Source organism: Varanus komodoensis, unplaced genomic scaffold, assembly GCF_004798865.1.
Source record: "Varanus komodoensis strain SLA01 unplaced genomic scaffold, ASM479886v1 scaffold79, whole genome shotgun sequence".
Classification (NCBI taxonomy): domain Eukaryota; kingdom Metazoa; phylum Chordata; class Lepidosauria; order Squamata; family Varanidae; genus Varanus; species Varanus komodoensis.
This window is the reverse complement of record NW_025336467.1, coordinates 2020662-2025719: the sequence shown is the minus strand read 5'-3', so window position 1 is coordinate 2025719 and position 5058 is coordinate 2020662. Positions and strand designations below refer to the sequence as shown.

Sequence of the window (5058 nt, the reverse complement as noted above, 5' to 3'; positions counted from 1 at the left end):
AAAAAATACAGTTCAAGATGGATCACTGGCATGTTCACTTTTTCTAGGCAACGGTGGGGAAATGAATACAAGAGGTGGGAGAACGTGTTTGGCAATTTCTAGCAGCAGCTGAAGCAAAGGGTTCGCATCCCTGGGCCCCTGCCGGGAAGCATGCTTCTCCAGGGTGACCTCTACCGATCCCTGTCTTGTGGAGTTTGGTTGGTGGGGTCAATTCCTTCCGCATTTTAAAGACTGAATGTCCACTTTTCACACTAATACAGGCCATTGTGGTGTCGCGGTTACAAGTGCAGGCCTTGGACTCAGGTGATCCGGGTTCGAGTCCCTGCTCAGCCACAGAACCAACTGGGTGATTTAGGGCCAATCACAGACTCTCAGCCCAGCCTACCTCACAGGGATGTTGTTGTGGGGATAAGATGGAGAGCAGGAGGAGAAGAATAATATCAGTTGCTTTGAATTTGTTATAAGAACAAAGGTGAGGTATAAATCTAATAAATAAATAAATAAATACAATAATATGCAGACCAGAGTGTCTGTAAACAAAGCAACACCCAAGACACGCACTCAGTGGTGTATGTTTGGGAGAGGCATATACAAAAAACATATTTTAGGGGATGTGGGAATGGTGCCAATGCAAACTTTCATACTTTCTGTAATTGCAGGATAAGGAACAGAACAAATATATGGATTAACATGTGCATAACATACCCAGAGCTGGAAGCAAACTTCATGCACCCTTTTGGAGCTCTTCTCCTTCTCCTAACCTTTATATCTTGCAATCTTTTTTCTTCTCTCTCCGAGCAAATGAACCTCAAGACAAATGAGTAGCAGGAACTGCCACTTCCTATGCAGCTTCTCCAAGCACATCCATCCAGGGTGGGGGTTTGAACCCAGGGCCCCTGGTCTTAGTTTGTCTCACCACAGACTTCACAAGCTCGGCTCCAAAGAACCACCAGGGCCTGGGCACCTCAGGAAATGTTTGGTAAAGAGGAAGTGAAAAAGCAAGAAATCTTCTAGGGCAAGGAAGGGCAGAGAAGAGCACTGTGGAGGCCGAATCTCCAATCATCATCATCATAATTAATGGTCGAATTAATAAAGATCAGCAATGCCTTCTGTCTGGGCGCATTAAAGATTCTGGCTGGGGCTGTAATACACACTTCATTTAAATGCATTATCTGATTAATTTGCCGAGTGCCCGTGGGAAAAGGCGGGGGGCTGGCTCTGTCCTGATGAAGTGGGGAAGGTGAGTTTCAGGAACCTTTGCTTGATAAGATTCTGAGCTCTAAGAGCGATCCAGAGTTTATGCTTGCTACAGCAACCTTTGTTACATCTTTCTCTGAAGTTCCCGGGAGGGCGAACCTCCAAACATGGCTCTTAGATGGGGCACAAGAGGGTGTGAATCAGGGTAGATGGGCCCAATGTGAGACCCAAGAGGCAGAAGCAGAGGATTGGAATGGCCCCTGATGAAAGGGAGAGAAGGAAGTTCAAAAGCAGGACTGCAGCTTAGCATGAAGAATGCAAGAATCAGGAATACAGAAGAATTAGACAACTTTAAGGTTGACCATGAAGAAATTGGAATTGTGAAAGATTTTGCTCAATTACCCAAGGGAGACTGTGGCCAAGAAATCAGTGGAAGGCTGAGACTTGGAAGGGCAGCTATGAAGGAAGGAGAGAAGATCATCAAGTCTAAGAATGTTTCCATGGAGATCAAGACCGAGGTAATTCCTGCTATAATATTTCTGATCAGTATGTGTGGAAGCCATCTTCCTTGGAGGCAAAAGTGGTAAAACAGATGTTGACTTGCTTGGGCACATCCTGAGAAGGTGAGGCTCCCTGGAGAAGACCATCCTGCTGGGGAAAGTTGAAGGCAGGAGAAGACAACGAAGACCAAGCATGAGGTGGATCGATTCCATCAAGGAAGCCACAGCCTTGAGTTGACAAGACAGAGCAGGGCTGACACCGAGAGGCAATTCTGGGGGCACTGCTTTATAGGGTCACGATAAGCTGGAGATGATTTGATGGCATCTGATAAAATGGAGACCCAGGAAAAGGCTAGTGCGGGGATTCTGAACCTCTTTTGAACATCTGGGCAGCTGTACCTTCGGTAAAATGCAGCGGGAACCAATCTGAGTGTATAACCATGGGGTTGGACCCATGTGCAGTGGCAACCTGTAGGTTTCTGAGCAATTCTAGATGCTGAATTTGACCTATAAAGTATTACAGATCCACAGTCTCTGGTGGAGAGTCTTTCCTGGCATGACCTACCCATATATTAAATCAATCAATAAATTTTGTTAATCGTCTAAGGCACCTTCTCTGGTAGAAGCTCAGAAGCTTCAACAAAGGACTGGCTTCTTGGTGCTGGCCCCTGATTGTGGAACCATCTTTTCCGTGATGCTAACACTATTATATTCTGGTGCCAGGTTAAAGCTTTCCATGATTCTCAGACTTTTTGTAGCTTAGGCTAAGGCTTTTAATTCAGGCCCTGCACGTTCGGATTGTTGATAGTTCAGCGCCTTAGAGAGAAGCAGGTGCTGTCCTTCCTTGCTTATACGCCTGCATACAAGTAGTTTTGTATAATAGGTTTTCTTTATTATATTTACATCCCATCTGTTTTCCTTTCAAAGAATTCAGAGCAGCTTATCCTCACCTCTATCTTATCCTCACAGCAACCCTTTGAGGTAGGCCAGACAGAGAGTCTGTGACTGGCCCCAAGTCATCCAGAGGGCTTCATGGCAGGGTGGGGACCAGGCCCCCCAGGCACCCAGTCCAATCCTCCAACAACTGCGCTACATTGGCTCTCAAATTAGTAATAATAATATTTATTCACAGCCGTCACAGTAACAATGATCCCCTGTGTCAAGCTTGCCGCCGGCTCCCCTGCATTGATCCATACCAGATCGAGAATGCTGTACAGACCAATTTCTGCATGGGTTTTGTCTCGGCTGGAAGTCAAGACTGGAGAGGGTAACACGGCTTTCCTTCTTGGGCCTCAGAACACTGCAGTCACACTGCATGAAGGAAGTTCGAACTAGTGCTTCCAGCAGGGACACTGATATGCTGCCATGTTTATTGGTGCTGGTATTGGAACAGTCTTTGGAAGCCTAATAATTGGTTTTGCCAGAAATCCTTCCCCGAAGCAGCAGCTGTTTACCTTTCTTATTCTGGGATTTGCCCTGTCTGAAGCCATGGGTCTCTTCTGTCTGATGGACGCTTTCTTGATCCTGTTTGCCATGTGAAAAGTTCTGTTCATGATATTGGGATTAATGAACTACAATGTGATTCTGTGAACTTCGGCTGGGGAAAACGTGTAACATGGAAATGCATGCGACTTCCAAAGCAGCTTAATTAAAGATGGTAATGCGTTCAAACTGATTTTTATTGTAGCAACAGCGTTGGTGGTATAGTGGTCAGCATAGCTGCCTTCAAGCAGTTGACCTGGGTTCAATTCCCGGGCAACGCAGTGCAATCTATTTATGGGGTGGGGTTGTAGGACATGCTTTGCACACCTCAAGTCTAACCTCCAGAAAAATTGCTTTATGAAACCCTGGGAAATCACATGTTCCTGATGACTTTGCATCAGGACTTAAGCTGTTCCCTATCTTTCTCATTCACAGAACTTTTGGGATGGAGCCAAGCTCACCATTGGTACACATGCGATGCATGCAAAAAGTCCCAAATTCACTCCCTGGTGTTACTGTTAGAAGGGCTGAGCAATGGACCAAACCCTTATTATATGCACATGGTGGGCATGTCATGAGCAGAGCCAGCTGGAGCCGGGGGTCAGACTAGATGGCCTGGGAGGCCCCTTCTGACTCACTCTGTTTTTCTGTTTCTATGTTTCTAATATTCTCTTTTTAAGATTTTAAAATTTTGTCAATTGTGCACAGAGCTTTGACTATTCGACCAAGCAGTTAAGTGGTATCAGAAATGAAATTTCTGTTTCAGTTTTCAGTGTGCTGCATTTCATTTCTCCTTTCTTCCGATTTAAGGGAAAAAAGGGTCCAGGAATTCCTTTGCTAACCACCCACAAGGAGGGCTTTGTATGACACTTGGAAATAAAAATGATATTGAGACAATGGAGGATCTCTAGATCTCCATTTCCACTTTGGAATGTGCCCAATTACACTGATGCAATAAAATGTGGGGAGAAATTGGGGTACAAGAAATCGGGAAGCATCTCTTTGGTCTTCTACACCCCAGTCGTTGTCTTTGTGCCGTCATCCTCTCTTTTGCACCATGGTCCTTTCACCGTCTTTCTTTTGGTGGTGAAAACAAACAACCTGCACGAGAAGAGAGGCTCCTTGCAGCCGGGCGTGTGTCTCAGAACAGTGGCAGGGGGTGTGAGGAGCCCGAGCGGGAAGAATCAGGCCCCGTTGCTGTGGAAACGGCCCGTCCGAGGGTGCCGCATCTCCCCCTCCTCTTCATCGATTCCAGAAATCTGCTCTTTGCATGTATGATCCATGGCAAGGATGTGGGGCTATCGATCGCGTTCCCACATGGCTCGGAGGCTGTGTGGCGGACAGCAACAAAGGGGGGAGGAAGGGAGCTGGAGCCCCTGCCCCGCTCTGGGGAGACAAAAGCAGAGCCTGTGCTTCTAAGCCTCGGATGGGTCCCTCCAAAACCAAAGCCGTTAGCCCTCCTCCAGCCCCAGTTCGTTCGCTTTCATTGCCCCTCCTGGATTGCTCCCTTGCTCAGAGAAGTCTGCCGCACCCAGGCGCAGCAAGATTAATTTTAGCAAATTGTAATTTATTGGGACCACGCTCCTTCCCTCCTCTAAGGAGCTACCTCATCTTTCTTTGGGCAGCATCCATAGAGGTGTGAATACACACCCAAATCCAATGCACAGAGAGTATGTGAAGAAGTGAGACATGGAAAGGGAGATACATGGCTTGTAACCATGTAGCCTGAAGTGCCTGATCCTGCCTAATCTTGGAAGCTAAGCAGGGTCAGGCCTGGGCAGAAGTGGGATGGGTGACTTGAGTGTATGATTCTATGGTTATTGCTGTCAACTGCCTAGAGAGCTTTGGCTATGGGCAGTATAAAAATGTAATAATAATA

The 5058-nt window shown here is 46.7% G+C and overlaps 1 pseudogene; it reads left to right on the top strand.

The window, feature by feature from the left end:
- Nucleotides 1–2842: 2842 nt before the first annotated feature.
- Nucleotides 2843–3236, top strand: LOC123035381 (annotated as a pseudogene).
- The last annotated feature ends 1822 nt before the right edge of the window (nucleotides 3237–5058 follow it).